Source organism: Notamacropus eugenii, chromosome 5, assembly GCF_028372415.1.
Source record: "Notamacropus eugenii isolate mMacEug1 chromosome 5, mMacEug1.pri_v2, whole genome shotgun sequence".
NCBI lineage: Eukaryota > Metazoa > Chordata > Mammalia > Diprotodontia > Macropodidae > Notamacropus > Notamacropus eugenii.
The window spans coordinates 448,443,735-448,460,182 of NC_092876.1; the positions used below are offsets into that span (position 1 = coordinate 448,443,735).

At 34.7% G+C, this 16,448-nt stretch overlaps 1 pseudogene; it reads right to left on the reverse strand.

Moving 5' to 3' along the window:
- Positions 1 to 16,448, reverse strand: part of LOC140508044 (host cell factor 2-like) — a 36,087-nt pseudogene that overhangs the window by 17,238 nt on the left and 2,401 nt on the right.

Sequence of the window (16,448 nt, forward strand, 5' to 3'; positions counted from 1 at the left end):
TCCAAGTTGGCCCTTCAGGAATATAAAACTTAATCACAGTAGATAATATGTGTACAAAAAATGTAAGAATGTAAGTAATGGTTGCTTGTTCCTGAAATGAACATGATAGGACACTGGTAGGGAAATGATCATCCCCTCTTACAGTACATTATAAAGGAGAGGAAGTCTGACACTGCTTAATGCATACCCAAATTTTTTGGGAAAAAATAGTTTAGAATGGTTTAAAAGAAATAGTATAAGATAATCTAAAATTCTGCAAGGGGAATCAAAGTAAGAGGGATTTCTTTGTATGAATTCATAAAGAAAGAACTTCCTATGAGGTTATAAAAATAGCTACAATATCAACCACAGGATGTCAGACTCATCCTATGGTTGAGGCTGGATGGGTCATCCAGACTCTAGGATAAAATTTCAAAGACATAAAGGAAAAATATTCTGAAGAGGAGGAACAACATATGTTGATTCAAGAGACTAGTATAGACACATCTAACTCAATAAAAAATTTAGATTTCAAAACCATGCATAGGAGATAGAATTAAAAGTAAATAATAGTGTGTGAATATGATGATGTCATGGTCCTATAAAAATGTTATCAGGAAAGCTCATATATGGAATTAGCAGAAGCTGATTGGGGAAGCTAAAGACAAAAACAAATCACAAACCAGCTCCCTTAAATAAATCACAAACAAGCTCTCCCACTCACACTAGATGCTGCCCCAGCTGCCTGCTTTCTCTGCCTTCCGAACTCTGACTAGCCTGACCTCCTTCCTCTCAGCTCTGTTCCACCCTGCCTGTTCTACTCATTCAGCCAGCTCCTCCCACAACATGTGACTTAGGCTTCCATGGGATTTAAGTAGGCCACACGGGCATAATAATGAATGGGAAAATCTTCAAATTAAGCAAAAAATACATTAACAATACAGTAGCCTAACTCAAAATCTACTCATTCACAGTATATTACTAACCTGGCAGAAGGTCTACAGTGAAGAGTTGTTTTTGAATATGATCTCTGACATTTTTATCAATAGCTTGAATAAAGACGTCTATGGTAGCTCCTACAAGTTTCCTGTCAAAATATAACTGGAATAAGTGAATCTAAGTGAAGAATAAGTGATATCCAGAATCAAGTTAGAATAACAATTTTCCTGCAGCAATGTATAAACAGTCAAGATCCCAAAAGACCTTTACAATCTAAAGTATTGGACTAAATATAATAAGGTGAAATTTGATCGAGATAAAGATAAAGTCTTACATTTGATTTAAAAAGAAAACATCAACTGGACAATAAACGATCAGAGAGCTATACAATTAGGTGGTATTTTATCTGAAAGAAAATAACAGTCTGGAGGTTCAAGTTAATTGCAAATCAATATGAATCACAGAATCAAAGATTTTTCAGGGATCCTAGAAGCCATCTCGTTCAATGAATACCCTAAATATATCCTTAATACTGACAAATGGTCAGCAGTGTGATTTGTCAGTGAATAAATCTTGAATTGCACTGAGAGGCATGGTTTTCAGGAATAAAAAGGGAATAATAGTTCTGTATTCTCCCAGTCTAGAGTATTACTTTCATATCTGGGCACTGCAGTTTAAGAAAGACATTTAAAAGTGGTGTCCAGGGAAGTGCAACTAAATTATAAAGGCCACTGAGTACATTTCATATGAGGATTAGTTGCAGGAACTAAGTATCAGATGAAAAGACACTGGAGGGACATGACAGCTAGCATCCATAATGTGAAGAGCTATTATGAGAGAAAGGAACTGAATTTGCATTGCTTGGCCACAGAGCACAGAGCAAGAAGGAATTAGTAGACGATTCAAAGAAATATATTTCAGTTTTATGTGCAGAAAACCTTTATTTTATATATAGGACTAGAATGAGTCACCTTGAAAAATAGCTGTTTCCCTTTCACTTGAGCTCTGCAAGCCAAGCCTTTTTTTAATAAATGAAGAACACTAAGAGGAACCTTCTTTTAGTGCCCAGTGTCAGTTTAGCTTAGGGTCAAGAAGACCTGAGACCAAACACTGATTCTGATATTTATCGAGTGTAGAAACTTTGTCAGATCACTTAATCTTTGTATTTCCTGTGGACCATACCTTGATGTTATCTCAATCTTCTATAAGATATAATCATATCTAAAGCTAAAATGATAATAACTCAGTTTTGAATAGCATTTTGGTTTATTAAAAAAAACAAAACAAAACAAAACAACAACTTTTCTTACATCACCGCAGGGACAAGTACCATTATCCATATTTTTTAGATGAGCAAACAAAGGCCCTAGGCAAAACAATTAGTTGCCTAAGGCCATATAACTCCTAATTGGTTTAAATTGAGGTTTTATGCCTCTAAGTTCAAGTGGATCTGATTTACGCCATTCTAACTTTTATGCAAAATAAATGTTAACTTGGGTGGCAGCGATATTCTGATTTCTTTGATCAAATCCTTGATAAGTTTTATTATATCCATGTTCTTTTTTCAGTTTCAATAAAAAAAAAGAGAAAATAGTAAAAGCAAATTAAATCTTATGAATATTCTAAGGCTAAATATGAAATGCGTGCTAATGCCCAGAGCCAAGAAGACAATTAACAAATTCATCAATTGGGGACCTATTTACATTTCACTGACACTTTCATCACATTTACTTCCTTTTACTAATGTCTTCTGAACTCATTCCATTTGTGTTTGCCAATGAATGATCATGTGTTTGAATTTCCATAACTATATTTTAATTTCCCTTTTAGGGAGGGCCAGAAACTGACTTAATGACTTTGCATACTAACACTTGAGAAGTAGTGAGCTCCTTTTCATTGGAGCTCCACAAGCCAAACTTTATTTAAAGTAAGTGAATACTGCTAAAAGGCAGATTGGTATAGACCATAGAGTCTTAGGCAACACTTGTCCATGAATTTGACTGGCTCTTCCCCAACACACAAATTGGGAAAGAGACTAAAAATGAATAGTATTGTATGAGTGCATTTTTGTTATGCTTCCTGTTCATATATGTTTTCCGTTGTGACATTATATGATACCACTTGGTCCGTTTTTCCTGATTCTGGTTATAGAAAAGTTGACAGAAAAATCTAACCAGGTAAAGTTGGAAAATACTTGGAGGGATGAAAAAAAATGTCAGGGAACTCATTAATAGGTGAAGGTTTAACTCAAGTATTGATTAAATGAAAACAAATTGAAATAAGTATAATTAGGCTAAAGGAATAGAAAGAAGGCACCATTATATGGTAGCTAGGCTAGCCTACCTTTGGTCCATAAACTCTGGTTTGGTGTGTCCTTTGAAATGTCCCTTTTAAGAAAGCACTTTTTCTTGGACAATTAAACGCTAGCTACTGCTTGGGTAAATTTATGGATTTTTGCACTTGTTTTACAAGTAATGGGAATTCCTTTAAATAAATAAAACTATAATTGGGAAAAATACAACAGAGATGTTACAAATATGTCATACATTCATAATACACATTTCACTCCTCTGCACTTTCCCCAAAATATTATTATGCTTCAAGAATTATGTGATTTTTGCAAAAATGGGCCATGTAATATTTCCCAGTTAGATACAGTCAATTAGGGTTAGAGCAACCAGTATGTCATCCATTAAGGATAAAGTGATGGGCATGTGGGCTTACACACATAATTAATAAGGAACAGCAGGAATGGGGGGACAGGAGTTGGGGAGCTCTTCAAGAAGAGATACTGACAAATACCCAGATGTTGCTAAAGATCATTAACTTGGAAGTGCATGAAAACAGAAAGGAAACATTTTCTCTGCAAAGACTTTTAAATACTGTATTTTCAACCTCTAGATTTGTTTGTATGTTTGTTTTTTTCTTTTTTCTGAGAGATACAGAACAGAAAAGTGCTTAGCTGCTTTTCACTTGTGATCTTTTTGGGAGGGGAGTTTTGTATAGAAACACATTGCATGTTCCTCTGTGGTTGGAGCTACAAATCAAAGATTTATAAACCTGCAAAGGTCTAAATAAATATTGTGCAAAAACCAAGACATTATTGCACTGAGATGAAATAGTAATAAAAAAAATAATAAAAACTGTCCACAATTAAGTTAAGTGGTGAATTCTAGCAGGAAAATGCAGTTTGTTTCTATATATTGCTTTGCCCTTCAGCTCAGCTGTTGACTCTGCATTAACATTCAGGCAGTGCTTTTGCCAGTGATGGTGATTCACTGAGATATTATGAATATGCAAACTAGCAAGAGCTTTTTATGTCTAAGGTTTGTCTTTTTTCAGTGTTTGAAGAAATAATTGAAGCCAATCAGCCACTGATAACATGCATATAGATGACTATTTCTATAGAAGAGAAATGATTCAATAATTCTTAGAGCAGCCCAAAGGTTGATTTCAATCAAGTTTTTGAAAACAGAGTGGTGAGTCTTTTCAATTATGTTGACTGATTTACAGGTTAATATGTCATATTATTTTTGCTTCTTAGAGTGTTATGATAGGGTGTATGGAGTCATGGATATACAAAGGTTTAATATTTGTGCTCCTCACGTTTTTTCTAAGGTTGTGCTAAAGTCAGTAGGTCTCCATCCACACTCTAATGCTAGGAAGGAAGGAAAGAAGGAAGGGAGGGAGGGAGGGAGGAAGGAAGGAAAAAAAGGAAAAGAGGAGAGAGGGAGTGATGGAGGGAAGAAAAAAGCGGATGGAGTGATGGAGAAGAGGAGAAAGAGGGAAAAAAGTAAGGACAGATGGAGGGAGTTTTAAAAATTAGAAAATGCACAGAAAAAGAAAACAAACAGAAAATTTCTGGGAATTATAAACTATAGAAGCACAGGAAGAAGAGGGACAGAGGCAGAAACACATTGTGGTTCTATCTAGTGAAGGGAGCTAGTATCATATATTTCCAGAGGAAACATATTGTGCTAATTGGAAGGAATTAGAAGGGCAATCTAATTCAACCTGCAATATAAATTTCCTCCATGACTTCCTCAATGAGTCATAATACAGTTTCCATTTGAACACTTCAACTAAAGGGGTAACTATGATAAGTTATGTTTTTAACACTATCTCTCAAAGGAGCCCCACCAATGATGAGTATGCTTTCCATTTACCATTAGTCTGGGGATTTAATAGGCTTTTATCAAGGACATTCACTAAGATGGCATAGCAGTAACAACTGATGCAAATTATCTATTCAAAAGTCAGGTACCCACTCTCCCATGAATAAGCACATGGGAAAAGAGGGCTGACATTTAGAATATAATGGTGGTGAAGGATACATAAGTAGCAAGGGGCTAAATCACAATTGCTGGTACAAATAAAAAAATATTTTTCCCTTCATGGAATCCTAGCATATCTCTCTCTGCTTTGGTGTTATCTCTATGCTGGTTGGACAGCTTAGTTGGATTCTTGAGGATAAGTTTCTTTGAGATCATAGCCAGCAATTCCCTCTAACACAGAAGACCTCAGTCCTCAAAGTTGTTACCTTCCTTGAATGGCTTGTGTTTCCTCAGTGTATCTTTTAGCTCCAAGTCATTAGCACTGTCTCCAACAAATCCAATCTCTTCAGTGACTTGAACAATAAGGTAGGGAGAACAAAAAAGTCTTTCTGAGCTCATTTTGTTTCTCTCTGATATAGGAGTAAGGGTCTGGTTCCACATTCCACTCCAGAGTCTGAAATTGTTCCACTACACTGGTTTATCATTAAACTGATAAACTTCTCCAATTCATCCAGCTACATCAGTCTTTCCAGAAGCACAATTAGGTGGTTTAGTTAGCCATTCACTGTTTCCTCTTCTTAGCACAGCTAATGAAGTTTTCACATTATAAAATGATCACTGCCCATAACTTTATGTTCTTTACATATTTAAAGCTCCATATTGTATAATGGCTTTGTTTGGGCTTTGCTGTGAAATTCCTTAGCACCTATTACTTTACTGATTTATTGTTGGATTTCTATCAAAGTGACTAGGCCTTTTGTGATGACCTTAAATACAGTATAGCCTATCCCGCTTTCATAAGCATTGAAATAACTTAAATATTAAACCTTCCTTTAAAAACTGATTATTTTATTGTTAGCTTAATTTAATGACATATAGTTCTCAGTCTTTATCTGTAAACAAGTAGGATTTAAATATTTCCTATTTTTTATGTCATCAGCATGACTCATTATACCCATTTACTTTATAAAGAAAAGAAGACAAATTTCTCCAGTTGGTAAATGGTCAAAGGATATGAACAGGGAACTTTCAGAGGAAGAAATTAAAGCTATCTATAACTGTATGAAAAAATGCTCTAAATCATTATTGATTAGAGAGATGCAAATCCAAACAACTCTGAGGTACCACATCACACCTATCAGATTGGTTAACATGACAAAACAGGAAGATGATAAATTTTGGAGAAGATGTGGGAGAGTGGGACCACTAATTCATTGTTGGTGGAATTGTGAGTTGATCCAACCACTCTGGAAAGCAATTTGGAACTATACCCAAAGGGCTACAAAAATGTGCATAACCTTTGACCTAGTATTTTCGCTCCTGGGACTCTATCCCAAAGAGATCATAGAAATGGGAAAGGTTCCCACTTGTACAAAAATACTTATAGCAGCTCCCTTTGTGGTGGCCAAAAACTGGAAATCAAGGGGATGCCCATCAATTGGGGAATGACTGAACAAGTTGTGGTATATGAATGTAATGGAATACTATTGTGCTATGAAAAACAATGAACAGGAAGGCTTCAGAGAAGCCTGGAAAGAGTGAAAGGAGCAGAACAAGGAGAATTTTGCATGCAGCAAGAACCACAGTGTGTGAGGAATACTTCTGGTAGACTTAGTACTTCATTGAAATGCAAGGACTTCAAAAATTTCCAATGGATTCTGGAGGCAAAACACCTTCTACTTACAGAGAAAGAACTATGGAATTGGATCACAGACAGAAACAGACCATTTTCTTTTGTATTATGTTATGTTTTGTTTTGTTTTATGGTTTCCCTCATTCATTTTAATTCTTCCATGCAACATGCATTTAATAGGAATGTATGTGTTGAACTTATATAAGATTGTACACAGTGTCAGGGAGGGAGTTGGGGGGGAGGGAGGAAAAAGGAGGAGGGAGTGGATAAAAATCTAGGATCTATAGAAGTGATTGTGGAACACTGAAAACAAATAAAATAATTTAATTAAAAAAGAAAAAAAGAAGACAGCAAAAAAAGTGGTTATTTTAAGAAGATTTAGAGTTATTTTGAATATTCTGAAATATTCTAATTATACTAATAGCATATTCAGAAAATTGACAGGTTCCTTTAGCTATGAAATAAAATATGGATTTTGGATAAGTTGGTGAATTTCTCTCTGCATTCCAGAAAGCACATAACTATATTAACCCAAAAATGATGAAATCTTTTTAAAGGGACTTTTATTTTGTCCTACTGCTTTTCAAAATCTCCTCAGACAATTATTGCTTATTAAGACTATAATTAATATAGACTGCCCAGGAAATTCAAAATCCGCTTGATTTTCAGCACCTTGTTTCTAATACCTGACAGGGCCATAGATGGAAATGAAACTAAATGAAGAATGAAAATCATGGAAAAATAAGACAAAGTTGGGTTTATGTAGAAGCTTTTACAAGAATTTGTGATATAAAAGCATCTTATCCAAATTAGAACTTGCATGCTTTGAACAACAACAACAAATGGGCTAGATTATAACAGTTCCAATCTAAAGTACAATGGCAGTGAAGCACATATATCCTAAAACTTCAACTATTCTCTTTGACTGACAGCAAATTTTTAAAAAATGAGAAAGTGATAAAAGGTGAATTGTTATTTTCATATGCACTAAATTCTGTGTCAGAACCTGATGATCCACCTGTCCTTCTGGCTCCTCAGACAACTCAAAAGACCTTAGTGATTCATGGAAGGAAGTAAACTCACACACATGTAGTTGCATTGGAAGCAGACAGTGAATCTCTGGATATACTCTGTATAAACTATCAGAAAAGAGCAATCTAAGCATCCTTTAAGGACTGGGCTCTCATTGGCCAATCATCTTAATTATAATAGTTCAGTATGACCTATGATCTAATCCATATAGGGAGTTTCTTCTAAAGTAATGATTACAACCCATCCACAACCCTCTGTGCTGTGTAGTAAAAGTCCTCCCACACATCTTCTACAAAACAAAATGGTGGTGGTATTCCTTTAAATTTCCTGACGTTGTATGGATAGTGCTGAAGCACAAGGATTTTCCATTAGTTATCACAAAATTTCACCAAATGACATGCCCAAGTCATTATCTTCTAAACAAGGTAGTATTTCTCATGAAGGACTCCTAGAAAGTAATTCACCCGATAAAGTCTGACTAGTCATTTGTCATCTTCATCAACTTTATTACAGATATGAAATTGATTTTACTCCCAGATTATTCTTTAGTCTGATCCACCTCCACACCAAATGTCTTGCCCACCGAGCATGACTTCTGTTTGAAGTCTTGGTTATTCTTGGCCTCATATCATGAGGAGTTTAACCACAAGACTCACTTTCAGTTCACTCTCTAGTGTGCTCCATTTCCATACCAGCAGCTTTAACCTCACACAGGTCACCCAATGCCTTTTATTTCCTTTTATGTTTTGTCTTCTTTTAATAGAGTTTAAGCTCTTTTAATATAGCAACCATCTTATTTTCTTGCTTTGGTGTCCCCCAATGCTCAGCATAATAGTAATAGTAAGCACTCAAAAATAAATTCTTTCTCTCTCTCTCTCTCTCTCTCTCTCTCTCTCTCTCTCTCTCTCTCTCTCTCTCTCGCTCTCTCTATCTATCTGTCTATCTGTCTGTCTGCCTGTTTCATCTATTTATCATCTATCTGTCTACATACCTATATATGCTTTTATATAAATGTAATATATATGCATATTATATATATATAGTCCATTTACTTTAAAAATTGTAACCCCAATCATAGTAGCTGCTGTGAATAATTTCAAGAGCCTAATTCTCCGTATAATGAACTCTCTATTCAGCAATAAACTAAATACAAAAAAGTAAAGCATAACACAGTAGTATCCTTAATAAATACCAAGTGTCTGAGTAAAGTCCGCACCAGCCATTCTTAGGTCATGGTAACTACCTTCTTCATCAATACCAAGTGTCCAACTAAAGTCCTCTTTCTTCTTAACTTGAGGTTGAGTCCCATGGCTCTTCCTCTGTGGGCTGACCACTCCTGACTCTCACCTGGATTCACAGGTAGACAACTCTACCCCCAGCCCCTCCCTTCTATGTCTCAGGTCAGGGGAACTGCACCACTCCTCAGCTTCTGCGTCTGGGAAAACAAAGCTCACCAGGACACCAGCAATATTGACACCCACCACTGTCATCTAAATTCACCTCCGAAGCGCAGAGGCTCTGTGTTAACAGCTCAGTTCACTTTAAGAGCTCTCAAAAGGGACTAAGCCTCATGGGTGTGTTTCTGCACTATAGCTCTATTTGCTTTCCAAGTTCAGAGACTCTTTCAGCAAGTCTCTGCCATCAGAAGTCTCCTCCCAGGCTCAGAGGTCTCGTCTCCTTCCAGCTCTCTTCTTCTCAAAGCTGGCTCACCCCTTCAAGGCTGGCTCTTTTCAGGTCTGCTTTCTCAACACCAGCTCTCTCCTTATGTACAGTTCTCCTCAGGATCTGATTAGCTAGAACCCACATGACTGGCTAGAGCCCACATGCACATATCTGATTGGTCAAAACTCAGTCCAGAAAAACAGCAAAGATCCTACTTTGCTTGCTTGCTGTTACAAAAATAAAGATTGAATTTTTTAAAACTCAATAATATACATTGAACTTTTAAAATAAGGGTTAAAATAAGGTTATGTGATTCCTTTTTAGTAAAACTAAATTTATGGGAGTTCTTCAACCCACCCTTCAACCCCATCTATATTTCAGAACTAGTAAGTGGGTTCTTATTTGACCTTCTTAGAAATGTTATTTTTGATTAAAATTAAGCTATTAATAAAAACACAAAAATTTCTTAATGCTTTCTGAATTGATATTTTCATTAGGAAAGAAAAAAGAGCAGTTTGTTTGGGAAATGGATGTAGAAAAGAAATGAGAAAAACTCATGTTTCCCAAAGAGCTGCACTTTTTCTTGTCTTTATTCCAACAAAACCTATTGTAGGGTAAAGCTCATTTCTACTTAATTATTAAGCACTTAGTACTTAGCATGGTACATTGAGAACATGGACATTTCATAAATATTTGTTGGATTAAGGAATGATTAAGTACAGTCATCTGAAATGTATTTGATCCCAGCCACTATAAGAAATAACAAACCATCTTAAATTTCTTCTCGTTAGAAAATTTCAAAGAAGTGATGCAATTGAAATTGATCACTTGACTAGTCACCTGTCCTTTGTATAGCTGATACAGTCTCTTACTGATGCCACTGCATACTCTACCTCTGTAGAAAGGTTGCCTAGGTTGGTTTATTTGCTTTTAAGCAAAGAACATAAATGTCTTGGGGTTTCAAATTTACTCATATATGCTGCACAAATCCTCATTCATAAATATTTAGGTCCTGATTTGACAAAAAAGTATAAGATTATAGTGTATGTCACACTCTACTTAAGTATATAACTGTATTCCTGAATTAGCACTGGGGCAGATGTAATGTTTTTAGAAGTATTTTATTACAGTAAAACATTTCCCTAAAGAAGACTGTTTATACATATATAAATCAAGGTGAAACACTGAGCTTGTATTCGGTTTTTTTTTGCTTTCTTCCTGGATTTGCCTTCTTTAACTTGCAAAGTGGTTTGCATCTAAGAGAGATAACAGGAAACACTATATAAAAAAGATTAAGGGTTCAGTTATGGGGACAACTTCTCTCTCAAGGGCTTTGGTATTAGGATGAGAAAGAGGTACATTTGCAACAGAAATAAAAGCTTGCTTTAGAATTTCTTACAGCATTGCACAACATTTGGATGGATAAAGTTGATACTTCACATATACTTATAAATATGATCTTTTAATTTTCAGTTCTGCTTCAATTTTAATTTTGTGCTTGCTTTTCTGATAATGGACATGAGCATTCAAATTTTAGTTTTATTGATAACTGTTTATATTTGAGCTAGTTTAAAAATATTTGTGTGTATATATACATATATATTTCCCTGGAAATACAACAAGGGATATATTTTAAAGTGAAGACTTAGGGAGACATAGAGATGATTTGGAGTCAGGAAGATATGTAATTTTTTTTGTGGGGTGGGGCTCATAAAAGTATCTCATCGTGCAGTTTTGAGTATCAAAAGAGATGACATGTATAGTGCATTATTTAAATGTCAGTAGTCATGATTATTATTTTATTATTAAAGTATATCTACTACTTTATGTTATCCCCTCCACACCCTATCCCATCGCTCTCTCTGTTGAAAAATATTCCTCCTTTAAAAGTTGAAGACACAAATCCTTCCCATCCACCGTGCCCTCCCTAGTCACTATATATGGGGAGTGTTTTCTATACTAGCTTCAAGGCAAATATTTGTGCTTGTAACAAAGCTAATAGGTAAGAATCCCAGAATTTATGTGTAGCTTCACATACTGATTTCAACATGTTTATGGGATGTGATTATTCTAATTTTGTGACAGAAATGTTATAGTAGACAATAAATTCATAACCTTATATTCACTGAACAGAGTAAGAAAATACCCTTTAGGCACTAAGGCAGAGTTGGGATACCTGTGGGCACATGTGGTCCTCTAGGTCCTCAAATGCAGCCCTGTGGCTGAATCCAAACTTTACAAAACACATTTCCCACCCCTGCACTAAGGGATCTAGAGGCTGAAAGCACATAAGAACACATAATACCAATATTGTATAAAGTGCTTGGGAAAAAAAATAAAAGGGACAGTCCACATTCTATCTAAATTGCATATATGGCCTTGATACTAAACTCCAAAGAGATAAGTAAAGATAGAGAAATATAGATTAAAAACTCCAATATACATTGAGTTAAAAAAATCTAAGTTAAACATTTCCAAACAGAGCACCACCATATGTTAAAAAAGATTATAGACCATAACCAGGTTGGATTTATACTAGGAATGTAGGATTGCTTCAATATTAGGAAAAATATAAACAAAATAGAGTAAAGCAAATATTTTTGCCAGTCAGTTGAAGCATTTTTAATTGCTTCAGTATAGTTATAAAATATGAAAGAAAAACAAAATCTTAACATTTCTTTACATTAAAAACAAATCACAGTAGGAAGAACAGAGAGATAATTTCATTCAAATACCCACAAAATATAAGATTGTTGTGCAGTCAATCTACTAAGACACTTTCAGAAACTGTTTGAATATAACAACAAAAAGTCTTTTTCATAAATAAATACAGAACTGAGTAATTGGTGAAATATTGGTGAAACGTTTTTGCTAATACATAGGAAGAGCCAATAATAAAAATTGCAAATACCTAAATTAATTTACCATACCAACTTCAGTTTCAAAGATTTGCCTTATAGAGCTAGACAAATAATGAAATTTATGGAATAGAAAAAAGTTAAGAATTTTAAATGGAATAATGGAAAAAGTGAAGTGAAGAAAGTATGGTAGTTACAAATTACAAAGCAGGAAAGAAAGAAGGATGGCAGAAAGGAAAGAAGGAAGGAAGGAATGGGGAGAAAAGGAAGAGGGCAAGAAGGAAAAAGGAAAGGAAATAAACATTTCTATAGTGCCTACTTTATACCAGGCACTGTGTGAATCACTTTGTAAGTATTATCTCATTTGATCCTTACTGCAGTCCTGGAAGGTAAGTGTTATTATCTCCATTTTGCCATTAAGGAAACTGAGGTAAACAGAAATTAAGTGACTCTTCAAAAATCCCAAAACCTAGTAAATGTCTAAGGCCACATTTGAACTCTTATCTTCCTGACCACAAGTCCAATGCTCTGTCCCCGGTACCATCTATCTGACTCAGAGAAGAGCATGATTATTGCAATTTCCCCCATTCCCACCAAAGAAAACTGAAGTATGACCAGAAATAATCACAGAGAAGTAGACCATGCTTAGAAATTATATGTTGGATTTAAGTGTCTGGCACATGACAAGCACTATGTAAATGTGTTAGTTATCATCATTAGAGTTATGAAAAACAAGTTGTATTAACCAGAAATAGATAAGACAGTTTCATATATTACTGTTATTCTAAAGTCGCAGAAATGACCATTTCATTTAGTATTTGTTAAGTTCATTTTTTTAAGGAAAGTTTTTGTTAATTTATTTATTTTGTGCATGAGATTGGGCTAAAAATGTGTCAAGTGCAAAACAATTTCAAGAAAACCCTTCTTGTTTGGGATTGGCACTGTTATTTAAAGGATAAAAAAATTTAGGAATGGAAAGGGACTTAAACATGCCTTAAGGCAATTTCTAGCTTTTATCTCTGTGTTGGAGTATGCCTGAGTTTTCCAACATGTATTTTTAATAGTCTTAAGATTAATTCATTGAACAGAACTTTTTTTTTTTATGACCTACCATAAACAAGGTATATTTTTGAAAGGCAATAGGGTATATTGAATAAAGAACTGGCTGTAGAATTCAGAAGACCTGAGTTCAAATCTTTGCCACATACTTTGTTGTGTGATGCTGGGCAAACTTTTCATTGCTCTAGGAATCTGTCTAAGACTGTAAGTTGCAAAGATGTTAAGGTGGCATTAGTATAGATGATTTTTCCCCCTATCCTAATGAAATCACAAGCCTGATTCCTATGTCTAATTTCCAGGTATTGTACTCATTCCTGAAGATACAAAGACAAAAATGAAAGACTTAATGATGTTTCTAGATAATAGAACCTGTCAATGATATTTCTAAATAGCACTATTTTATGCAGCATCAGGACCATTACAATAAGATGGAAAAATTAGCTGAATATTGACTTTCAGTTTTGTCTTTTATATCTACATCTTTCATTTTTAAAAACATTTTCAGTCTTTCCACTAAGTTTTTTTCTTCAATAGAACAAGGGACATTCAAATAAACAAAAGAGTCGAATGTTTTAGAGAAATATCATAAGTGGAACATTAATATTAATGATGAGATTCTACAGTCCAAAATGTAGCTGTGAGATTTGGACAAGCCATTACGTGGATATTAATTTTTTCTCATTTATGACCTGAATAGATTTTTCTTGATTTTTAAAGATGCTGTCCACATTTTTAGTATATAATTTAATTGCCACATATATTAAAATTTGTCACCAGATATATATTTACATCAGCTAACACCAACAGTAGCAGAATATAAGGTGTCTTACATATAGTTGACATGTCATTGCTGTTTAAAAAGAAAAAGTTCAGGTGAATTTAATCTATCAGACACATCCTTCATAAAGACCAACAATGAAAAGAGTCACTACTATACGTTTAAATAGCTTTGGGGTTATAAAAACATCTTCTCTATCCAGAGTTGTTTGAAAGTTCCAAAATCTATTGCTTCTCAGGCAGTTGAAGAATAGATTTTGGACAATAAGCTAATAGACAGCCCAATCACAGAATCCGTAATTATTGGACACCTATTCTGTGAAAACCATAGTTCTGCCAAGAGAGAAATTTATCAGGAGCTTACAGTATAATTAAATCAATCAATCAAAGAAAATCAGTCAACAAGGATTTCTTAAGCTCCAACTACCTCTCTGGCATTGTATCTATAGGGAAGAAAAAAACAAAACAGAAATACCCCCTGATCTCAAAGAGCCTACACTATCTAGAGGAAGACAATATGTACACATTTTAAATATATGCAAAATACAGGACAGTCAGGGTGGGGAAAATTCGACTTTCTTGGGGATCAGGAAAGTTTAATTTTCACTGACAAACATTTTTTCTAATAATATGAAAGCAATTTATCATGGTAATGGATTGAATGTATAAACATACATTAATACTTAATTACATGAAGCAATGCATTATACTATGGCAAATTGATAGTACTACTAAAGTACCATGGGAAAAAAAGGCATTTCAGAGAGATAGGTGGTTAAATTATTTGACTCTTTTGCTATCAAGAAAATTTGTCCATGAAAATCCTATGAGGAGTCATGCTAAGCTGTAATACCCTCTTGTGTTCAGTCTACCATCAGTTTGAAATGTGCCTTGCTTTTTGAAGAAGGTTGCTTTCCAAAGGTATTCAATGTTCTTTCCAATGCTAGTGCGTCTGGTAACCTACGTGAATCATTATGGAACTACAGGAAATTTCTACATGATTAAATTTATTAGGCTGTACATTTGAGTGTTTCTCAAAAAATAGATTAAAAAAATTTCAAATTTCAAAAAGGTAAAAGATTGAAGGCAAAAGGAGAAGAGAATGGCAGATGGATGGATAGTGTCATGGAAGCAATGACCATGACAGAATTTGGGAGATAGTAAAAAAGAGAAGGACCTGGTGTGCCCATGGTTCATGGGGTCACAAAGAGGCAGATACAACTGAATGACTGAACAAGAAGCAACAGTTTTCAAATCATGTACCTGACTTCAGTAAATTCCTATCATCAGAGACAGTAAAAGGAAGCTGACAGGTCCTGAAATTCAGGTAGCCACTAAGGTATCAATAATCACAAACTGCTGCAGGTCATTTTGACTCTTAGAGTAGTATCTTTACTTGTTAGCCAGTGGGAGTTAGCGATGACAAAGTGCTAGTGACAAAGGAATAAATGGGGGGAAATGGGGAAAGTTGTTCAATCAAATGCAAACTAAAATTTTAGTGACACTAAAATGACATTCATGGTATCCAAAGATTAAAAGATGGTAAAAGGAAAAGCTGAATCTTATTTCAAATATATATTAAAGTGCAAGTTGACACATTTTGCTTTGTTTCTTAAGGAAAGAAAACTTCGTCTATTAGAAGGTGTTTTTAACCTTCTACCAGTAAGGCACCAAGTAATAATTATTGCTACTATTATGCATAATAACAACAGTAGTAGAGTACTGGTATCTATCTCTCTATTTTGCCTGATTTCTCATGTGGCTAGGCTAAGAGTAGAATCTGAGATTAAATGATGACTAACATAGCCACTCTTAAGGAGTTAAATCTATCTTTGCTTTTCCAATATTATGTTTTCACCAGCCAAACATCCACCCATCCATCAATCAATCTATCTATGTATTTATCTATGATATAGATACAAACATATACATGTATGTGCATATATGTGTATATATTTTGTTATTGTTTCTCAGTCTTTTTCAGTTGTGTCTGACCCCATTTTCAGTTTTCTTGGCAAAGATACTGCAGTGGTTTGCCATTTCCTTCTACCATTCATTTTACCGATGAGGAAACTGAGACAAAATGGGTTAAGTGACTTGCCCAGGATCACATAATCTGAGGCCAAATTTGAACTCAAGAAGATGAGTCTTCCTGACTTGAGACCCAGTACTGTAGCTGGGTTTTACTTTGATTACTGGCTGTATGTATGACCTCAGGCAAGGAAATAACAACAA